The sequence below is a fragment of the Eumetopias jubatus genome, unplaced genomic scaffold (genome assembly GCF_037043125.1).
Source record: "Eumetopias jubatus isolate StellerSeaLion01/CBP00866 unplaced genomic scaffold, mEumJub1_p1.0 scaffold_4, whole genome shotgun sequence".
In the NCBI taxonomy this organism is placed as follows: domain Eukaryota; kingdom Metazoa; phylum Chordata; class Mammalia; order Carnivora; family Otariidae; genus Eumetopias; species Eumetopias jubatus.
In genome coordinates, this window is record NW_028274810.1 from 163,899,272 (window position 1) to 163,924,271 (window position 25,000).

At 37.0% G+C, this 25,000-nt stretch overlaps 1 protein-coding gene across 4 annotated transcripts in view; it reads right to left on the reverse strand.

Moving 5' to 3' along the window:
• Positions 1-25,000, reverse strand: part of ZFHX4 (zinc finger homeobox 4) — a 156,451-nt gene that overhangs the window by 127,512 nt on the left and 3,939 nt on the right. The window lies entirely within an intron of this gene.

Genomic DNA, 25,000 nt, shown 5'->3' on the forward strand with positions numbered 1-25,000 from the left:
TGTTCTACTTCACTGATACTGCACATATGAAACAATGGACTTACCTACTTTTGAAACTCAGGTTCTTTCAATTATATTTGAAATGAAATGTTGTCAGACATCTACAGATCAGTGACTGAATGGGAGAGAAGTCAGCAGCTCCCATCGTCACTCATATCCACGGACTCCCTGGACATGTTCTGCTTTTACTAATGTCTGGATCACAGTCTCTTACTACCAAGAAGGTAAATGTCTACAGTTATACGGACTCAGCTGTAACTTGGGGAGGAAACAACCAACTCTTTCCTGAGTCAGACAATGAGCTTCTTCCCCCTCTCCGCACCTCCAAACTTGACATCCACCCATCCAGTCCCAGAGGACTCCATCCAAACCCTAACCTGCTCTTGTTTTACCCCAGTTATCAGTACTCTCCTCTGTTTGTAAAAGGTCTTACCGCTTGGTAGCTCTCTGAGTCCACATTCTAGGATGATTCTTCTTAAATGTACAGGGTCTGAGAATCTTAGAAGAGGTACGGACACGCTCCTCCATGGGAAAATGCATACTCTTACACACTCTGGAGATTCACCTTCTATACCTTTCTGAAGCTCACGTATGGACGTCCTAGATGTCTATGGACTCCAGATTGATGTCAGCCTCAGAAGAAGCTTAGCAGTAAAGAATGATGCTTAAGAGCACATCCTCCAGGCAGGCAAGTATGGGTTCACATCCCAGTGTCTCAACTGTCTGTATGACCCTGGGTAAGACACCCGACCTCGTTATGTCCCATCCCCTAATCTGTACAGTAGCAGTGAGAACTGCATGTACCTCACTGTGCTGTTGTGAGGACTGAACAATAGGTGGATATAAAACATTCCTTGCTACACAGAATTTCAGTTATTATGTAGCAGTACAAAATGTAGGAGTTTTATATATGGCATATTAGCTGTTTGTATGTGTCTCTGATCATCTCCAAGTCAAGGACCATGCGTTAATCAAGTTTGCATATCACAGGGTATCCTAAAAAATGGCTTTAAGAGTATACTATTGAGGCAAAACTCCTTTTTAGAAAAACTTGTTTTTTGCAACAGAATTTTTGCAACAGCATATTATATGAACAAAGTTTGCAGAATCAATGGATTTGCTTCAGAGTTGTAAACTCTTCAGTCATTATCTCTTTGTTCATGTGGTCACAAAGCATTCCATTGGCCACAACTAAACCAGTTCCTTCTCTTTAAAAATAATACAGACGGACTTCTTTGGGGGATGGTTTTAATATTGCCTGTCTGCCAGGGAGGAGACTCCTCAAGGTCTCCTTTGTCCTTATTATTCCAAGATGAATTAATTTTTCCAGAATCTTCTAACTCAATTATTCCAGAGGTAAATTATTTTTTCTTAACAAATAAAAAAACAAACACCAAGCTCTCCTTTGTCACTTTGAAATTTGTTTTCTCCCAGTTACACGGAAGGACTCCTAACTCTTTCTTAACACACAGTACAAAGATGCACATGGCCTAGCTTCACGTCCCTTTATTATTTCACAGACTTCAGTAAATTCTGCTCTTATTCTTCTCCTTTCGAGATTTATTAATACCAGCTTTTAGTCATCTGTAAACCCATCCATGCTGGCTGCAAGCATTCTTGTTACCCTGATCTGGAGCTTTTCAATCTGTTATATGTCTTTTGGGGTGAAAGGTTCACATCTATAATATTTCTGTTTTGTTCATGCTGATGCAATAGAATTTTATAACATACAACAAAGCGCTGGAATCTCAGGCAACAGCATATGTAAAAGCATGTCAGGAGAAAAGGGCAAATCCAGGACCACTGTAAAGACAGCGCCAAAGAAGCCCCGTCCTCGAGTCACCTATCCCATGGGAGCACTTCTCCAATTAATTAAAATAATATGTCACTTAAATTGAACAACAGAAATCATCATTGCTCTCTAAACTCATGGAAATTAGATATTTTGTACAAAAAGTAAAAGGGAGGACTGTTAATTAAAGATTTGCCAGAATCATTTCAAGTCACAACTCCCCACTTCACAGTGTCTCTTCACTCCCCACCAAACAAAAACAAAATATTTTATTAGAATAGGACCATTGTTTCAGCCTTAATCCCATCCATTTACTGGCTGGATTTATTTAAGTTCTTACAAAAAAATTAAGCTTCAAAGCACGACGGATGCACCATATTTCTCCTGTAATCCTAACGTTGGCTATCATTACAATTGCACTAAATCTGTAGGGTGAAGAATGTTGTAAAGAACAGAAAATCCTTCCAAAATTTCTTCACAGTTATCTTTTCATTGTGATTGTATTTCTTCCACTACAGACTTCTTAATAAAAACAAATGTTTTCTCTAATCAAACCCCTTAAGAACCACTAACAAAAGCAATTTCAGGAAAGGAGTTCGATGTACCAATGCTTTAGCATTAAATTATCTCTGACCTTGAAATATTACCATAGGCAATGAGGTCATATTCATCATCATAACATTATTTGGAGGTTAAGTCTCTCAAATAAAACTTACATTTTTCTAAAACCTATGAGCATGGTGGGAAATCTTCTAATCATCAAAACCAGAATCACTTAGTTCAATAATTAATAGAACTAGTTGTGAATATGAATATTTAAAGAGTCAACACAAAAAGACCTAGATGATTCAAGGTAATCACTTCCATAACGATTGGGGGGCTCTCCCAGACTGTGTTAGTAGTCACTAATAACCTATTTCAAACCTGTGACTTTGCAAGGGCCTCATTTTGATGGCCTAATAGTGTCAGGAGCAGATTTCAATGTAAATTATTAAAAAAACCATGATAAAGGCCAGTACTGCCACCTGCATTGAAAAAGTATATGCTCTTCCTTTCATCTCTTGATTAACATGGGGCTGACTTTCCAATTTGTGGATTAACTATACCTTTTACTAGTTCTTTTTCACCCACTGATTTCCTGCCTCTTGGCCATTTCTTAGCTCATTTTCATATCCCCCAGAGGGGAAAGGGAGAAAATTAAACTCAAACTTATGGAATTTGCTCTAATGAAAGGAAAAGGACGAGATTGGAAACCCCTGGCTAAAATGAGGTTTGGGGATTTTCATACTTGCCTTGGTTCCAGTTAACCGCGACTATCAAGAAGCTACTTTATATGAAGTCATTTATCCTTTACCTCCACAAGATGATTTAACTGTGACCATGGTGGGAAAGCTATTACACAAACCAGAACTTTTCATAAAGTTTCTTAAACAAAATTATATGTAGGAAGATAAATTAATACAAATCTTGAAACACATATATATAAGATGCAAAATTTCAGAAAAAAACCAATTCAGAGCACGAATCTGTTCTAACCTCAAAATTATTCTTAAATTGTGGTCAAGAAATGAGGTGTAACTGCTTAGAATTTATTAATAGGTTTCTGCTTATTTACTGCTTTTACTGATAAAACATCCCAGCCCAAGTCCCTAAAGGGTTAATGCTGCCGGGTGAGTGGAATTCATGAGCATAATCCTAAACAAGTGAGGTGAAGTTCTATCAGGTCTATTTCAGCGTATCAGGGATTACCGTTAGCTGTCTAATCCTGCTGAGCCTCAGGGAGGAACGTTCTATTGTATTTGAAATCCTGGCCAGGAAAGAACAGAAGGTTAAATGGGTGCCTTGCTCTGTAATCAAATATCACAGGCACTACTTATCTATTCAATGAACAACTGACGTAGAAAATCAATTAAGAACCAAATAGCTTCTTAGGAATTTTTACCCAGAAAGAGGCGAGACATTTTTTTTCTGAAAAATGAGTTTATTTGATAGGTTTTATAGAAAATACCACAAATTCTGGACCTTCTAAAGTTGTTGATCTGGTTTCTAAATTATGTCTTGCCCCATACTCTTTAGAGCTTTTGTATTTTTCCTTGTGAACTGGGGGGCATTTCAGGAATAAAGATATCACACTGGAGCATAGTTGAGTCATTTACCTAAGAAAAGGGAAAGCCATGCAAAATTGACCCACATAAAACACTGTTAAATCTGATTGAAAGTTCTGAACAATCATGCAAATATATATTATTGTTTCTTTTTTTATTATGTTATATTATTGTTTCTACTGAGATGATTTAAATCATTTGCCTCTTCTCAAACGCACTCTTCAATAGTGTATCATTATTGGAAATATTATGAGCGTGGGGGTGGGGGACGGTGGCCACAGCCCTAGGGATCTTTGTTCCCAGCAGAAAAAGGTTCCTTTTGGGGGACTAAAGGTTAACACCCTTGTTTCACCACCTTCATCCTCTACCTGTCACTCTGAGTAGACATCACAGTTCATGCACACACACAAACAGACTGACCTGGCCAGTCTGCCTGACCTTGGACAGGCCTAAGATCAAATCTGGTTATTAATAATGGGGAAAGTCAAAATGCAATCTTCCAGACACTGGAGAATCGAGCTAGAAATAATGCAGGAGGCACTCCCTGTCAATAAGAGCATCATGATGCTAAGGGTTAAAAATGTTCATCTGGTCCTGAACAGGAGTTAAGATAAACTTTTTTTTTTTTTTTCCTGTTCTGTGAATGCTATTGCGAGAAGTTTGCTCAGGGCCTTTATGTGCCCAGCTTATCTGTCCTTACACTTTCAATTATTTTTGGACTCTTTGCTTTGTAAGAGTTCTTAGAAAGTAATCCATTTGCAGGCTAAAGCAGATATAATTGGAAAAAATATTGCCCTTTCATAGTCATGAAGATATTTTACAAATGGGATGAAATACTTTTAATACCCTCATTGTAGTTCAATGTGCATATAATTTTAACCATGGGTTCTCATTCTCTACAATTGTTATTCCCTATAACGTCCTCTCAGAATATATCCATAATCTGGGCTACAAAGGGGAAATATGAAAAAATCATTTAAATGCCTAAGCAAATACAAAATGCGCTACAGTAGTAAATGCATTACTCTCTCAAACCACTACTAAAATTAAAGAGGGAATTTAATCTAATATTCCTTCCATAATTTATACAATCATTCCCATGTTCCCAGGTTATAGGCCTCTTGATAAGAGAGTTATGTATCCTTCATGATAGTATCAACATTAATGATTTGGCCAAAAATCTCTGCTACAGGACTACCAATAGTTCCTATAAAAGTCCATTTGGAAAATCATCATTAAATTTTTATTTAAGTACAGTCCCCAAACAACATAACCATAGAAAAGGCACTTCTTCAAATCCTGGGAAGAATTTTTTGTCTGCACTACAGGTGCAAATTTTTAAAAAGCAGTAAAATCTTCCTTTCTCCTGTAAGGAAAAAAAAAAAAAAAAAAAGAACATCCTCTTTGATTTTTGTTGTCTTCTAATCACCAAAAATTATTTCTTTGAGAATATATCTAGCCTAATGTTTCTTAATTTGTTGCATGATGAACTATCCCTTTGAGCTCTCTGTGAAGGTCCATTCAAAGGCTTCCCACCAACAGGCATAAAGACTTTACATGGTATGCAGAATTATGTTACAATAAACTGCCTCACTCCTTCAACCTCCTGGTATTTTATATCAGTTGCTTCCTCAAGCAACACAAATCCACTAATGCTTTAATTTGTGACACTGCTAACTGGTATTAACAGATTATGACTATGAAATGTCCTTGCATTTATATTGGCACAGGAGGATGATATGTCTTCATAGTAGAGCAAAATGTTTTAGGTCACACAAACATACAATACCGTACTATGCCTTTTACTTAAGCACAAACCTCAAAAGGTTTTATTTTATAGTACACTTATAGTACACTAATGTGTGCTCATTGAACATTATCCTTAAATAACCGAAAGCCCAGGGCTCACCCTGGGCAAGGCAGGAAACTTCTATCCTGATCTACATGAATCAGCAGGGCTCAAGTAACCGATCAAGCCAAAATCATTAGCAAAATCTTGAAATAATTTTTTTAACCAAATCATCCAGTCATTTTATTAGTATGACTCTTCCAGTCTGTGGGGAGGGAGCTTGTTTTATTTGGGTCTCCCATGGAACACGGGCTATATGGCCAGTGGGACTCAGATACAGTTTGGCCTTGGTAGTTTACAGTATACCGACATTTAAAAATGCAGCTCTTGTTCAGAACTGATTGATTATTTCAAGGTGATCTATAAAAAACGACCCTCCTTAATGAAGTAGACAAAGATCCAGTTTTTAACTTGCCAGTAACTAAATACAGTAGCTTTTCCAGAGTAATGTGTTATGGAAATACAGATTCTGTTGCTCATGAAATTGGGCACCATATTTATTTGCTTCTTTTTAACTTTGGTTGTTCTTGTAGCTACCAGCATATATGTATTAGATGATATATTTGGGAGAAAAGAAAAATATGGGATATCATTAAAAGAAAATTGTCAAATTGTAGAACATACAATACACAGTTCTCTTTCATAAACAGGATAAAGAAATAGACACACATCTATATCTACACACCCACACACCCATATATACAAGCACATCTCACACCCACACACGCTTATATCCATATGTATGGAGAGAAAAAGAGAAAATGTATGCTATTATGAAGTAAAACTTCAAAACCAAACCTCAGAATCTGCCTTCCTAGAATAGCAAGAAAATAAAAAATTGCAGAATCATTACAGTGAGCTACAAATGAGCATACAACCCAGCGGGCCTGTGGAAGTTGGCTCTCCTGAGACCTATAAGATTCCTGTTCAGAAAATAGACTATATATCTGCTGCCTGGGGATATCTTCATATACAAGGAGAGTGGATTTCTGCAACTATGATGAAGCAAAGCATGATTCCAAAAATTTACCAAAAAAGATATTCCTACAAAATTCAATCCAGGGGCCTTAGATTTTTTTTTTTTTTTTTTTTACTGACTTTTGGACTCTGAAATGGTTTCTTGGCCCGACAGTTCACTGAAGTGCCAGACCTTCAACAAAAGAACAGCTGTTTTGTACAGAAAGGTCTTCTTTAGAAAGGTTTGCCATTTTTCCTACTGAAATGGGATTTTTTTTTTTTTAATATCAAAACATGTCAGACTCTTGTCCTCAGAGGCAAAACAATGAGCAAGACAGACGGCAATGCCTGCCATGATTTCCCTGGACAGAATATGCAGCATCGGCAGACCCTAGCAAAATCCTAGTCTGTGAAAGGAGGGGAATCCAAGAAGACATTGGAAGACACAGTTTCTCTTCTGAACACGGGAGAAACAAATGTAAATGGAGCTGAACTTGGTACGATCACCACATTCACTATTTTTGCATGAGTCCGTAGATCCCCAGTGACCTTCAAAATCTTCTAGCCCAGCGATCCCAAATCAGGCTGATTATCAGGATCATCTCTTTAAATGAAGAGATTCCTGGGGATGCATCCCTAAAGGTCATGGCCTTGGAATTAGTATGTTTTAAAAGTTACAATGCGTCTAATGATCAGCTTCATCTCATCCAACCTTCCAAATCATATTCTCAAATCTGTCAATTGGATATGCAGCCATTTCTAGAATGCCTTTTCAAATAAGGATTCCATGGCTCCAAAAAGTTTGAAAGTGCTTGTACTCTGATAAAATCTCAGTGGTAAGTGCCTTTTTCTGTATGACAGCCAACATCTAGTGATGTCCATTCTGTTCAGCCCCCAGTTACTCTTTTAAATACCTCAATACAGTGTCTCATTCAAATTCTCCACCTGCTTCTAGGATTAGAAGAGTTTGACTTATCAAATACCTACATACTAATAACACAAATAAATACTCAGATTTTTAAAAACTTATTTGTTTACAACAGCAATTAACTATTGCATTGCCTGATACGTGATTATGTGTTTAATGCTTGTCTCTGCCCCTAAAATGTAAGCTCTACCAGTGCAAGGCCTGTGTCTTTCTTGTTTGATGTTATATCTGAATATATTCCCTTGCATGGGGCCTGATAAAGTGAGTTCTCAGTAAACGAATAAATGAAATGATTAGTATCAAATAAGTAAATAAAACACAAGGGACTAAAGGATGTAGTTCAGCTGTTTCTCTATATATGATTATTACCCTGCTTCCTGTTTACAAGAAAAATACGTAAACATGTATTTGTGGATTAAACAAAACAATGGAAAACTGGCAACCTGATCTATGTGTAAGTACATCAGCAGTTTAAGATAAGATCCTTGTTAAAGCTAAGAATAAATTCAGCTCTTAGAACCACGGAAGTGGTTGCATTTAGACCAGATCTCAAAGACCGTTAACTTAATGCTAATTTTCTACTTGTAATGGTAACTCAGAACCCATTTTATAGATGAAACAGTTGTGGTACCAGCCTAAAGACAAAACTAAAATTAATGCCAGACACAGAAGCTTTTAACAGTCATTTTTCAGCTGTGAGCTCCACTTACTACTACTCATTTGCAAATTCACACTTGGCAGACTTGAAAACTGGTATTTAAAAGTGTAATACATAGCTCCTTTTCTGTGGGCAAAATTCTAAGCAAGAAGGAATATCGAAGTTAAAGCACATAAAAGGATACACAAATAGTTATTTTCTATGAGCTATATTTACCCATGTTCAAGTTGATAAGTATAGCTACATTCCTCTTCAAAGCAAATTTCAATTGAAGGCCAATTGGAGAGATAAAGTTAAGAATGGCTTTTCAAGAATAGTAAGTTCCTAGATATAATAGTGTAACCAAGTGCACTTACAGAAATTAAAAAGGAAAGTGTCTTACCAATAATAAGAAAAGCAGAAGTTATCTCCAAGTACAAAAAGCAATGCCAATAGACTAGATATGCTGACAAGACACGAGTAATATTTTCCACATATAAGAAAAGCTTTCATCTCAGAAGACTATTTTTTAAGCTATTTTTGTACCTTAATTAAGATCTACAGAACTCAGTGGAGTGGTTTTCTTCCTCTCCATTTACTAATATATTAACTAAGGCACAGAAATGCTTGCCAAAAACCACATAAAGAGTGAGAACGTCAGCTGGACACTTTAAGACAGAAAATGCCTACCACTTCTTTTTTAAGCTTTCCTTAAGTTACACAGAAATGCATGGATAGATGTAGACACAGATGTCAGGAAAGACAGATGTGCATTGCTTTCACTGTCTTTCTCTGAGACATCACCCCGCACCTTCTCAACACCCTGAACCCCCAGTGTGGTAATAATGGGAAGGTATCAGAAAGTGATACCTACCTGTCAATGCTTATTAGGCTTGTTAGTATTCAGAGACATTAGTGCTGACACAGGCAATCTTTGTTTTAAACTCAAGAAAGCAACTCCAGAGAATCTTTTAGCATGAGATAATATGGGAGCTTATCATGTTTTCTTGCATAATTTCTCCTTAAATTTTTTTTATAATAAAACAGAAAGCAGAAATTATGCAATGTTATGTTCTAACAGTAGGAACACTGGCAGCCCAACCCCTGACCTCACTATACCCATGTCAATAGGTTTTATGAAGATCAGTAGGTCTTCGGAAATTGAAAACTTCAAGGAACATTAATAATTGTTGAATAAAATAGGATGATGCCTGAAATAGCTACAGATAAAATATTAAGACTATTTTACCAGTAACTAATTAGATCGGATATTAAAAACAAATGTATTTCTGCCTTAAACCTACAAAAAGAAAAAAAAAATCCTTCTAGTTAGCCAAAAAAAGCACCAAGTAATATTTCAGCTTATCCATTATGAAAACATGAAAATCATGCTCATAAACGTCACATAGGTGGGAGGGAGAGGCAAAAGAGAGAAAAGTCTTAAATTATACTGATATTGTACATTATTTTCCAATAATGGAACAACATCTTTACTGGCGTGGAAGCAAACAACCACCCTTCATCAAAGTTTTGCAAGGCAGGAATCTAATTCTTTCCCCCAATACCACAGAAAATCTAAATATTAACTTCCTAGATTACACAAAGAAGTAAACATTGCTAAAATGTGTGATAGAAAGTACTAAAAGTGTCTCTGCAAACTTCTGGAATTCAGAAAGGCTGTTAACAGGGCAAAATCACAGGAGAAAATAAAGCACAGATAAAAAGCATTGTATGTTTTCTTCTAAAGACTAGTGAGCTCGAGGACAGGAACTGAATCATATACCCTGGGGTCCAGCCCCGTGTGTTTTTTAACAAATGCGAACAAACACGCATTTGTGCATTACTAGAACATCAATCTAACAAAACGTCTTTCAGTAAATTTAAGTTATCGTAAAGTATTCCATTTTCATTCCCACAGATATGGAGAATTCAGTTCTAGGTATTTTTTAAAGAACATTCTATGAACCAAATAAAGAGTTTACATTCTGACATAAAAAAAAAAAAGAGAGAACTATATACTGTTATCAGTGATTTTTTTATTTTGCTATCCCTCACTACACCTCCCGAAGTCTTTCAATCTCTATCTCATAATTACCTCTTTTTCTCTCTCCGGGGAGGCATAGCCTTCTCAAAGACTGACAATTACAGTTACACTCTTATTTCCATCCTTTCTGCCACAAACAAGGCCTTCCTATTCAAGGTTTCCTTCGCTGTGACACAGTGTCCCATTTAAGACCATGGGTGCTGGAACCTGTCAGAATGAGCTCAAATCCTGACTCTGTTGTCACTCTTACCAGCTATGTCATGTTGGATAAATTAATTAAGCTTTCGTTGCTTTAGTTCCTCATCTTCAAGATAGGCATGATAATGGTGCCAACCTAAGAGGGTTGTTGTTTGATTTTAGTGAGTTAATTTTTTTTTTAACTTAGAAGATTATCCACCACCTAATATGTGCTCAGTAAATGTTGGTGTTAATTTCCTCCTGGAATTCATTGGCCAAAGTAGAGCAGAAGATGCGTAAGGTTGGGAGATTGAAAAAAAAATGTAATATTTAAAGAATTAAAGAAAAAGGAAGAAGGAGCTGAGCAGGTACAAAATAAGAAGGGACTGGGAGTGATGACAGCACAGTTAACACAGCCACATCCAATGCAGCAATGCCGCTCCTGGGTGTATATCCAAGGGAAACAAAATATATGTCCACAGGAAAACCTGCCCACAAATGCTCACAGCATCGTTATTCCTAATAGCCAAAAAGTGGAAACAGCTCAAATGCCCATTAACTGAAGAGAGGATAAACAAAATGCAGTTTATCCATACTGAAGTGATAGGTTCCATGGAAATTCCATAATAAAAAGCTAGGAAGGTGGGTGAGGGGATGGGGTAATGGGGTGATGGGCATTAAGGAGGGCACTTGATGTAATGAGCACTGGGTGTGATATGCAACTGATGAATCACTAAATTCTACCCCTGAAATTAATAATACACTATATGTTAACTAAATTGAATTTCAGTAAAAAATTAAAAATAAATAGCCAAACTGTGGAAAGAGCCAAGATGTCCATCGACAGATGAATGGATAAAGATGTGGTGTGTATACACACACACAGACACACACACAGACACACACACACACACACACACACACACACACACACACACACACAATGGAATATTATGCAGCCGTCAAAAGGAATGAGATCTTGCCATCTGCAATGACATGGATGGAACTGGAGGGTGTTATGCTGAGCAAAATAAGTCAATCAGAGAAAGACATGTATCATATGACCTCACTGATATGAGGAATTCTTAATCTCAGGAAACAAACCGAGGGTTGCTGGAGTGGTGTGGGGTGGGAGGGATGGGGTGGCTGGGTGATAGACATTGGGGAGGATGTGTGCTATGGTGAGTGCTGTGAATTGTGCAAGACTGATGAATCACAGACCTGTACCTCTGAAACAAATAATACAATATATGTTCAAAAAAAAAAAAAAGAAGAAGATAGCAGGAGGGGGAGAATGAAGTGGGGGAAATCGGAGGGGGAGACGAACCATGAAAGACTATGGACTCTGAGAAACAAACAGGGTTCTAGAGGGGAGGGGGGTAGGGGGATGGGTTAGCCTGGTGATGGGTACTAAAGAGGGCACGTACTGCATGGAGCACTGGGTGTTATATGCGAACAATGAATCATGGAACACTACATCAAAAACTAATGATGTAATGTATGGTGATTAACGTAACAGTAAAAAATTTAAAAAAGGAATAAAATATAAAGGTATGAATATAGATACACACTATAATATGGATGAATTTTGAAAATATTATGCTAAGCGAAAGAAGTCAGTCATAAAGTGCCACATATAGTATAAATTCTATTTATATGAAATGTCCAGAATAGGCAAATCTATAGAGACAAATAGCAATTTGTGGCTGCCCAGGGCCAGGAGAGGGGGGTTGGGATTAGTTGGGGGGTTAGACTAAATTGGACAGGATTTCTTTCTGGAATGTTGAAAATGTTCTAAAATTGATTACGGTGATGGTTGCATGCTTCTGTGAATAGTCTAAAAAAAAAAAACCATTTCATTGTGGGGTGCCCAGCTGACTCAGTCGGGGGAGCACGCGACTCTTGATCTTGGGAGTTGTGAGTTTGAGCCCCACATTGGACATAGAGATTACTTAAAAAAATAAAACGAAAAATGAAACATTTCATTGTATAATGCAAATGGTTGAACTGCATGAAATATGAATTCTATATCAATTATATTCAATAAATATGAATTCTATATCAATTCTATATCAATACATACACAAATTTTTAAAAAGCAGCAAAACAGAAGACAAAGGCCTCAACATTCATTGCACTGTTCACATGGTAGAATTTGTAGCATATAACTTTAGTTCCTTCCCTTTTTAATTTAAAACTGATTTCTTGAAACTTTTAGTCTCACTTTCCTATATAATTTCACACTTAATTATTAAGATTGTTGTCTTATTCCATCATTTTCCCACTGTGGACATCTTACATTTGATCAACTTAAGAAGGTATTTTTGTTCTGGGTTACCCAATTTCCTGAGTTTCAAGGATCGTTCTGAGTCTAAATGTCTTATGGTATCTGTTGTAACTTTAAGACAAAGAAAAGAATAGAGCACTAATTAGGTAGGCATTAATTTGAGAACATCTTTGCTTTTAAAGGTAATTTTTTTTAAGATTTTATTTATTTATTTGACAGAGACACAGCAAGAGAGGGAACACAAGCAGGCAACACAAGCAGGGGGAGTGGGAGAGGGAGAAGCAGGCTTTCTGCTGAGCAGGGAGCCCGATGTGGGGCTCGATCCCAGGACCCTGGGATCATGACCTGAGCCGAAGGCAGACGCTTAACGACTGAGCCACCCAGGTGCCCCAAAAATATTTTTTTTAAAACATTAGTGCTCATGGCTTTGTGAAAAGATATCTGCTCCAATGGGGGACTAGGGCCTGCCTTTTGTACGGGGGTGGGGGGAGGCTTAATGTGCTCCCACAATTAGTGAGGCCATTTACTTTTTGGAGAACCTATCACTTTAACCAAATCACATCCTGTTCCCTGAACCTTTGATTAGTCATGTGTATGTACAGAACTGATTTCAGTGCTTGCTGACGAGTCTTGCACAACATCATCAAAGGTTTATTATCTCTTGAGACTGAGAACACTTACAATATGCAGGAAGAGATTTCTGCCATTTACTTTAAAACAGAGTAAGTGGGTATTAATGATTAACTCATGAACTTCATCAATTTTTTTAAAAATAAGTCTTCATATACTGTATTTTACTTCTTTCTCTTTCTATTTTACACACACACATGCACACACAGGCATGATGCATGCAATTTTTTTCAGGGTTTGAGTAAAATAAGTATAAGTAGGTGTCCCTGGATATGTACTGAAAACATTACTGGAGTACTGGCACTTCGCCTTTTTAATCACTTAACACATGAGACCTGAATACATCCACAGTTTTCTTTTTTTTTAAGATTTTATTTATTTATTTGAGAGGGAGAGAAAGAAGCAGACTTCCCACTGAGCAGAGAGTCCCACGGGGGGCTCCATCCCAGGACCCTGGAATCATGACCTGAGCTGAAGGCAGACACTTAACCTACTGAGCCACCCAGGCGCCCCTATATCCACACTGTTTTACACCCATTGATAAAGAATTAAATTGTTCACTTTTTGGAAAAGTGTTAACATATATATGTATGTATGTATATATGTGTATGTATATATATCAATTTCAATGTACTTCTATATCAATGGTTTCCAGTAAGTTATCCAGCCATCATAATTAAAGGGGTAGCCACAGTTTTACAAGAAGGAATAAACTGACCTAGTACATTCCACAAAGACTTATAGGTAAATATTATACTTGACAGTCTATCTGGAAACATATATCTAAAAAAATGTCTACAAAATTAAGCAATTAGGAACACGTTTTTGCATTTATGAGTTAAAGATGGTAAATTCTATCCTCTGTGTGGAGAATGAACACTCTAAAAACTAAATAATTCTTCATTAAGCCCATCTTGGTTTTTCTAAGATTTAAGGAATTATGAGAGCCAAAGACTGTATTTCTCTGAAAAAAAAAGTTATTTATGAATTCCCCTTGGGTCTATTTTTCAGGAACTTGGTTATGAGTTTGGTTATTTGGTTATTCTTCTCAGGGAATACTCATCATGGGAAAACTTGGTACAATTGTTCCATCCAAATGTGTTTTTTTAATTACTTACCGTGCTAATAAAAATTATAATAAACAAAAAGAAATAATAACCCAGAATTGCTTTTAGCCAAATCGTATCTCAAAGGACACTGAGGGGCCTCAGTTTAAAAAGCAGTGATAGTATCACATAGTAAATAGAAGAGCTTTCTCCCTTCTAAAGTACTGTGTAATAGTGATTCACCAAACAAACTAAATTCTGAAAGGTATGTTCCAGTGTTTGCATAATTCCTATTTTAGCATGCATGTTAATTTTATTTTTAAAAACAACACCATTTATTTGCTGTGAAAATTAAGAAACCTTCTCCCCCTCCTCATGTCCAGAGTCACTTACTACTCAGTGGCTAAGTGCTAATAGATGTTGAGTTTAAAGGAGATGCCTTGAAAAGTGACTCTCTTTCAGAGGTGAGGGCAATCAGACTTGCTACCTGATTTCTTTCAATTGAACAATGAATGATTTCAGGCCCTAAGGACATATGCTAGTGTTATTTTCAGGCTTGCCAAGTGAATAGTTAGAAATATTTGAAGGCTTTGAAAGGTAGCACACATTATAATTATCAGACTGTCCTTGCATGCTTTACACACAGCAGTTATAGATATTGGGAGCTTCTGTATCGCTAACAATTCTGTCATTTCCAAACTAAGACTAATCTTGCTCTTCAATAAAAGAACATTTCATTAATGAATGTGGTCAACTGCAGCAACGTCAACGACTGACACTTTTTTGCAGGAAGAGGTAGCCAGATTTAAGAAGGCAAGATTTCCCCCAGCATCTCTTAAATTAAGTCAACGCGAATAGTTCTAATAAGATTCGGGGCTTTACATTGGAATCTTTAACAAAATTTCAAGAAGAGAGAGGAAGGGAGTGCATTAGAAACATATGGTGGAAAGAAAATTTCTGGAGCCTTGTAACTAAAATGGATCAAAGTAAGAAGTGAAAGATAAAAGTAAAAAAAAATAATAATTCAAAACAAGATTATTTCTAAAAACTAAGTAAGTAAGTAGCAAGTGAATAGGACTTCCTCCAGCAGTTACAAGGATGCCAGGAAAAGGGAATTGAGTTCTGGGGCAGAGAGTAGACTGTGCTTTAGTTGTTCCTGTTTAGGAAGTTAAATGCTTAGGGAGGCATATTCCCTCTTTCAGGTCAGCGGGGTACCATTTAGTACATTACTGCTGAAGTACCCTGGTGACCTGAATGAATTAATGCAGCTTCCAAAGGTGCTTAACTTGCAAGCACTGAGAGCTCAGGCACTAGCAGTGATAAATATTCTAGTAGTTCTTTCTATTTAATATACCAAACACCCAAAAATGCCAGCAAAAGGAAGTTTCTTTAAAGTGAAAGAATTCCGTTGTGACAGGAGATACTCAGGCAACAATTTTAACCAGCAGTTTTCTCCTTCCGGCTTGTAGATGACCCAACAGGTGTTAAGTTCATCATTCTCCTTGGCTGCGTTCATTCTGGCCCGCTCTTGTGTTACACCACATCTGCGATATCTTTAAGGGAATCTGCAAACTTGAAGGAATGAAAGTGGGCTCCAAAATGATGAAGCACTAGACAAAATTGTTAAGTTTGCCTCTGGTGCTCTGGCCTTTCTTTTCCTTTCCCACTCTCTACTCTTCCTATCCTCAAGTGCAACAGAAAGTTTTCTTATTAGCAGGGCCTCATGATGTGGCCTAGAACACCAACACAGTCTCTTACTGTCTGTGAGGACTTGAGCAAGGCATTTTGCTCTTAGTTTCCCATATGTCAAAATAGGAACAGTAACCTATAACTGTTAGGAAGAATAAAATGAGATAATGCAAATAAAAAAGTCTAACTTCTTATGATGCTGTCAGCCTACGTCCTCTTTTTTAAATGGATAAATGGATGTCAGTTATCAATATGGTTTTACCGTTGACAGAACAGCATCAGAAGAAGGGATATTTTTGGTAAGATTCCTTCCCAATATCTCATAAATCCTATATAGACAATCAATTGCTGACTCTATTTATAAACGAGGCGCTTCTTGACACAGGACACATAATCATGGATGAAAAAATCAATTATTTTAAAACTTTAAAAGCTTCCCTTCCAAACGTAAGTTAAGCGATACAGTTGGACCTATCAATAGCTCGTTTCTTTCCATCTTCAGCTCTGCATTCCACTAATTTTATCAGCAGATAACCAAACACAAAGAATTTTTCAACTTTAATCTTCCTCTGCATTACTCTTTAAAAATTGCCTAATGGGAAAATATAACCTTGACATTCATTCTGTAGGCAACAAGAAGAGAGAGAGATGCGTATTCTACGCTACCTAACATTTCCAGTGAAAGACAGGCTTTAGGAAAATCTGAATCAATAAAGTACTATGAGTATGGCCCAATATACTTTTATATTGATGTGCACATATTTAATATACTACATGTAAGTATTATATTCAAAGCTACAAACGTATTTTTCCTTAAAGATGAAAACCAAGTGAAATAAAATGTTGCCACATGTAACTGTTATTATCTATGATAATAACAAACTTGTCTTTGTAAACATGTATCTTGAAGCAAAACTCTGACAGTATAATAAACTGAACTCACAAAGATTCTTCAAGAGTCAAACTAAATTAGCATCCTGACCCTATAAGGGGGTTGACTGACATTTGCCATTCTTTACCAAGTGGTTTTCTTCTTCATTTCGAGGTAATATATCAGTAGCATCATCCTCACGTATGAAGGAAACATACATGTTCCAACTAATAGAAAAGCTCTGCACTGCCTTAAATGCCCACCATGACCCTTGTCTAAAACTGATCAGTAACGTCTTGCAATGCAAGAGAGCAGTAAGAGGAAGTTGAGATAATCAAGCGACTTTGCTCTACAACTACTGATGACCCAAGAGAGCAGTCACACTCAGTCCTCAGACTAGCCGTTGTCAGAAACAAAACAAAACAAAACAAAACCATGGAAGCTTTTGATGTGGGGTTCTAACCCTAATTTTATTACTATCCTTGCCCCACTGGAAGAATAGAGTGAGTCTGGAAGCATCACCTTAGAGAAGATGGCTTATATCCTGCCACATTAACGGGACACAACCTCCATCAACAGAGACTCTGTACTGGCACATTGTAAGTACTCCATCACTGCCTCTGTATATAGTAGAAGTAAAACTTGGGATATCATTCAGGTACTCTGCAAACAGGACATGAGCCTCTGTGCCTCTACCAATCCCCACACTCCTCTGAGGTTATAGGATCTGTGAAGATGTTTCCTCATAGGCTGTAGGGGGCTGCTTCCACTGCTGCTCTTATTTGAATAAATCATATCGTCATAAGCTCTCCTGAAATACACCGATAATTTGGGAAAAGTGCCTTTTAGGGCTTGAATTCTCTGAATAATGAACAAATCTCCACGTCTAATTGAACTCAGCCTGAGCATAGGCTCAGACTCAAAGCAAACTTGGTAAAGCATTTCCAGTAGAACTCAGGCAGGCCAGATGTTCTGGAAGCAGAACCACGGTCATTATGCACATACCAGCCCCTCCCCCTGCACCCCGGGCCAAGACCCTTTCAGCAGCGCGAGGCCTGGTTAACATATGACTTTGGCTGCATCACTGCGTGGCATCCTAGCGCCCATTTGGACGTTTCAGCAATTTTAAACAAGCTCCGCTGACAGGGACTATTAAATTGAAGCCCAAGAAGCACGCAGGGAGAGCACATTAATTATGGGGTAACACCTTTGTCTGCATTACCTAAATGACCTCAGGGCGGGTGACACAGAAGCGATTTACTACTTTTGGTTAAACCGCACCTACACTTCACATGAGACAGAGTGAACACAAGTTACACAAAAACCAGAATATAAATCATAAAGTATGAGTTGATGTGGTCCTGAAGTGAATGGTCGTGTCAAAATTTTTTACTGTGTTTCTGAGATGAGGGGCAGCGTGGGCTTGGAAGGAGATAAGTGAGGGAAGCTCTTAGGGTGGGGCTCCGCCCTACCCAATCCCCACCCCTGACAAAATCACTAACCCAATCCCCATCCCTGACAAAATCACTAACCCAATCCCCACCCCTGACAAAATCACTAACCCAATCCCCATCCCTGGCAAAATCACTAACCCAATCCCCATCCCTGGCAAAATCACTAACCCAATCCCCACCCCTGACAAAATCACTAACCCAATCCCCACCCTTGGCAAAATCACTAACCCAATCCCCATCCCTGACAAAATCACTAACCCAATCCCCATCCCTGGCAAAATCACTAACCCAATCCCCATCCCTGGCAAAATCACTAACCCAATCCCCAACCCTGACAAAATCACTAACCCAATCCCCACCCCTGACAAAATCACTAACCCAATCCCCATCCCTGACAAAATCACTAACCCAAACCCCATCCCTGACAAAATCACTAACCCAATCCCCATCCCTGGCAAAATCACTAACCCAATCCCCAACCCTGACAAAATCACTAACCCAATCCCCATCCCTGACAAAATCACTAACCCAATCCCCAACCCTGACAAAATCACTAACCCAAACCCCATCCCTGACAAAATCACTAACCCAATCCCCACCCCTGACAAAATCACTAACCCAATCCCCACCCCTGACAAAATCACTAACCCAATCCCCACCCCTGACAAAATCACTAACCCAAACCCCATCCCTGACAAAAATCACTAACCCAATCCCCAACCCTGACAAAATCACTAACCCAAACCCCATCCCTGACAAAATCACTAACCCAACCCCACCCCTGACAAAATCACTGCACCCCCCACCTGACATGTTCGAAAATTCATCCAGACTAAGCAGCTCCTTCAAAACAAAATGCACCCTGGAAAAGACCTGAGAGTCATTTATATCTGTGGATGCTCTATTCTGCTTTTATGAAAAGGCTTCTTTCCCCTTAATTAAGGGAATGCTAGTTTTCTTCGGGGAATTAGATGGGTAATCTTGCGACATGGAGCATTTCCATGAAGAGACAATCCAGGTGGGATAAAACAGTTAGGATTTCAGAGAAACAGAGAAGACGTACTAGCATGTGCCTGACATGTTGGGAGATGGTAGCACTGGTTAAGGAAAGACATGTGGAAAATAAAATGGGAGGGTTCCTTTGCACACTTGGCTTTCTTTAAATTTTGTCTGGGTTTGTTAACAATTTCACACACTAAAAATCACTTTATCTATCCTGACATGGATGTAGTTAAGTTGCTAATGCCTGGTCTAAAGTAATCCTTTTAGGGATTGATGTGTATTAACATATATATTTTATATTTGGATAGACAGATTTTTAGTCATTTTTTTTCCAGGGGAATACAAAGAGGGTTCTCAGCTCACAATGTAATATATTACTTGCCATGGAAAAGCAGTGAGGAAGTCCATATCTGTGCTGGAGTAGCCGTGTTATAACACATAGCTGTGCTTCAGCAAATGTCAGGCTTAAAAACAGAAGGAGACGTAGCAGATAGGGCTGGCCAATTACACTGCGATCTAAAAACACCAGTGATTTATTAGTTACTATGAGCTAACCAGCTCCTCTCCATTTGATCTGCGTATTTATTAGTTATAAGTATTATGGGAGCATGTATTATTGTTCCACCACAGAAACTTTTTTCAGCCTCTGCCTTGTCTTTTTATATGAGAATACAATAGAATAATTTGAGTGGTGATTACTTTTTAAAAACGAAATCCTGCAACTGGAATTAAATTTCACAGTGCATTTCAACCTTGAAAGAAACATAAATCTGAAACTAATATAAAAAAGTGTAAAAATTTCCATATTCAGGTTAATTGTTTGGCAACAGAAAAGAATAACTTTTGTTTATCTCTGAAAACAGCTTTCTTCATCTAAATAAATGACTAGAATAAGAAAAACCTGTTTTGGTTTCTTAGATACACACACATATTCCAATTTCCTTTTGTACAATGACTTTTATGCAAATGTGTACCACACAATCTCCTGACCTCCTTTACCATCACACTGGGACAATGACAGTTCAATAATTGAAACGGTACATATCTGGTATATTTGATTTTAAATTGCAAAGTTGGACTCAGGCTTATTGAAATGAAAATGCTTGTGATTCTTTGTTAATTCCAAACTGATCGGGTTATTATTTCCTACTAGTAAAAAAAAAAAAAGGCAAAAAAGGTAGGTGAAGCTAATTATTCCATTTTTTATTTCCTTGACACATACTTTTCCCAATGTGGCTCCTTCCACTCTCTTCTGTGACCCTCCCCCACACCTTGATTTTAGTTCTTAACCCGGATGCTTTCATCCATAACATGGATAATGAGAAAACTCCAAAAATGTTCCTTGGGGAAATGTTACACTAAAAGTTACCTAGGACTAAATCCCACGTGTGTTCTTTTGCTCACCATGGAGACAAGAGACTCATTCACTGCTCTCAGCCAATTTTAAATCCAAATATGAAAATAGCCTTATGGAATTCAGACAGACTATTTTGCTTCACTACTAGCAGATGCAGGAAGAAAAAAGGCTGGTATAATTAAGCTTTTGACTTTGAACCAGCAAAGCTGTGAACACCTCACTTAAAAATACATATAATATTATAAGAGCAGCTGACGTGCAGGTGAGGCAAGAGCATTTGCAAGCCCGGCATAGGATGGGGGTAAACCAATCAGCTGGCTGGAAAAAGTCTTGTCCCTTCTGAGCCAAGAATAAACTAAACTGCAAAACTGAAATATGGCCAAAGTTGTATTTGTTCTTTGATTTGAATGTGTAGTGCTAAGTGGTTTCCATTATAACTTTTTACTCGACTCTTTAGAAAAATGTTTGGGATCATGTAAGAGGGAGACCAATTGTAATACATTTTTTTTTTTAAAATGAGGGTTGGAAGTAACAGGGTTTCTTTAATACAGGCTAATCTCAGGCTATTCATTTATTCATCCTACAAATATTGAGGATTTATTCTATGAATATCAATTGACAAGAATTTGTAGAGGATGCAAAGGTGTGAAATTAGAAGAATATAATCAAATCCAATAAAGTGGTTAGCTAAGAAACAATGCTTTTGCATCATATCTAGATCTAGATGTCAATGTAGATATACACACGAGCACACTTTGACTTACAACACTAACTTAGCTATCTACACACTCAGTATTTGTTAACCTCACTTTAAATACACTTTTATACATGGAAGGAGAAGATTAAGGGCAATCTGTAGTTTCATTTTATTGTTTTAATTTCTTAGGCAAATTTTGCTTCATTATTAAAATTTCTGGAGGAAAAATCAAAATTTAATAGTGCTTAGCGCTTCAGAGAATTCTGCTTAAAGAAGTGAGTAAGCTTTCCTTAACAATAACAAAATTCCTTTTTAAAAAAATTCTAAGGAAAATAATACTGCCAAAAAAATGAACACAACTTTGTTTGTTTTTGCAGTCATCGTTAGCAATAGACATAAAGGTATTCTTCTTTTTTTAGTCCACTTGGAAAGATCATCAACACATTCTGCCTCTGGGTCCTTTGCCAAAAATACCATAACCCGCAAGCCTTCTACCTTAAACATAAAAGGAAAGGTGTTGTTCTGGTCAAATAAAGAAATAATTTTTACTAGCATACGTCTAATGTTAAAGCTGCCTAAATCCTGCCAAATACATTAAGACAACATCTGTAAAACAGATTTTCATTAAATTGATCAGTTTAAAAGTTAAGCAGCTAGGCAGATGATGCTTTTAAGCTAACCCTTAACCTTTAACCTTTAACCTCCTTAAACTGGAATAAGGACACACACTTCTTTTAGTAATACTGCTGCAGGTTGACAATGCAAGAGGTAAAGTGGTCTATTCAAATCGAACTGACACATAACCACATTTAGAGTGTTATGAATCAATATGTTGTCAATAACGAGGAAAGCTGTTTTCTCACAGCTCAGTATTTATCTTATAACTGCTACTTGTCACTTTCCCTTAAAGTCTGAATAATTCACGATGCAAAATGATGTAAATTAAACTCAATGAAAATGAGTTTTATATAGGAGATTATTGTCTAGTCATTAACTCAGAAACTATTTTAAGTCTAATTTTAATATTTTAGCCTATTACAGACCATCATTTTTTTTTTTCCACGCTCAGGCCAATTTGTTAGGTTCTCATTTAAAAGCAATTAATGTTACTTATGAAGCAATTTCATTTTGCCGACACAAGCCGACCAAGCTTGCTAATATTCTCATTACTACACTTGAAAATCCTCTATATCTGACTCAGACAGTTTCTGTAAATCAGTTTCAAAAAGGCACCCTCAACACACTGCTACTCTGGAGTATTTTTCTAGTTACTACTAGAAATAATGAATGCCCCTTGAAGGATAATACAACATAATATAGTTCGATTGCCCAATACCAAGTTTCAATAGCTCAAATATTTATCTCCTCAATCTTCTTTTAATTCAAGGTAAGCTTGTTCAAAGTATGTTTTTGTTTGTTGGCTGACCATTTTTAGATGCTAGGCTACAAAGAAAGACACTTGAGTATTTAAGAGATAAGCAAAGAAAGAAGAGTGGGGGACAAGTAAATTTTTATACGACTTTATAACATTTTTAAGGGAAGAGTACATATATTCTTTGGTTCTGGGATCTAAAGCTCTGTTTTAAAGCCCTCTTTATAAACAAGCTTTTATCTCATTTGGTTGTTACATTCGAAGGCAATATCCAACTCTCCCTGAAAAGAAACTTGAAGAGTAACTCTGACACTTAGCAAATTGCTCTGCAGATAGTGAGGGAGATCAACTCATACTCAAGGAAAGAATGAATAAACTTAATACACACATATATACACGCGTTTAAATAATCATCAAACAATTAGATTAAACAACCTTTCCTGAGAAAATAAACAGTAACACTCTACCTTTCTTTAGCTTCCCACATGAGATCAATAAAATAGAAAAATTTGTACATTTATATCTTCTATTCACAACATGCTAATTTAAAGTGTTAGAGGAGCTGCGTGAATATAAACACAGTTCATGAATATTCTATATAGCTCCCAGGGTTGAGATCTATTATTTATACAAACTTAATGTTTGTTTTTTTCTCCTAGGTATTCTGAAAGTTTTAATAGGTCAGGTATCAATAGGAAAAAAAAAAAAGTTGACAACTGAATGGTAAAGCCTATGAATTATAATACAATTAATCCTTTATATTATATTTTCAATAGCATCGACTTAGAAGCTTGCCATCTTACATTAGGGCTTGTACTCCCCTCAAACTGTGTAACCCAAATCTAATGCTTTCGTCATTGATCCACAGAGCACCGATCTTACAGGAATGATGTTACAGATTCTCACGCCACGTCTTTAGGTTTTTACACTCAGTATGTCAATCTAGAATTTGAACTTCAAGAAACAACCCAAACTAATAGCGCCAGCCCCAATTCAAATAAATAATTCTTGCACCTGCTCCAGAGATCCACAATCGGCCCCTTTTGCTGTGTGTTTATAGTTTGAAATAGTATTAGAAAAGCCGTAGATATTATAATCCCTGGTTGACTCCTGATAGTATAGTTATCACTGATTTCTAGTATAAATCAATAGATAACACTTGCAAAATGGATTTTGTAATCATATTTAGAGCTTGTTACAATGACTAATAGCTTGCAATATTTTCTGAATTTTAATATCCCCTAGACAAAAGAAGTTTTTAATAAGTTACCAAGTTATTCATCATAGAAATGAATCTGTTACATTTGTACAAGAACCAAGACAATCAAGCCAATCCAGTAAACAAACTCACAAAATAAATTAACCAGTAATTAGGGCTTAGAAAAAGTCAAGACAAGTTGTGTAATAAATGGTGCTCACCAGTTGCACATATTTATTACATCGGCATAGTTTTTTCCAGCAAAGATAAAAGTGTATTTGCCATTTAATGAACATTTTTATTTGCGCCACACCCAGTGGAGGGAATAAAAACATGACTAGCTGAGAAAGGTCATGCAAAATAACAACCGAGTTAAGTAGAAGACTTTCAACTGATGCTAAGGGAGAGTGTGTTTACTCAAAAATTACAGAAAAACGATAGAACACACACACAGATACACATTGTGTTTAGATTGCCCCTGTTCGACACCTAACAAAAGACGACGCATTCACGAAGTAGCACTGTTTTTGTGATCTGTTGCCTATAACCACTGACACAGCCAAGAGCGACTCTATGTTTGTTGTTGTTGCTGTTGTTTTTAATCAACCAATAAAAGAGGGATAACAGTATTATTTTATATGTGAAAATACTCAGGAAGGTTATTTTAACTTCTGGGAAGCCAGTCAAGATTGCCACTGAGTTAGGTATAAAAGGGACATAAGGCAAATCTTTTAAATAAACTCTCCAGTTGCATGTATCTCAATATACGTTTAGTAACGTTAAGCAGAAACTGTGTATCTTGCCCTTCTATTTTTTTTCTCTTTCTTTTCTTAACTTGCAAATCTGTGCTCCAAGCTCTGAAACAGTTAATTCCCTTCTCTACTCTGTGCCAACGGAAATGGATGTCA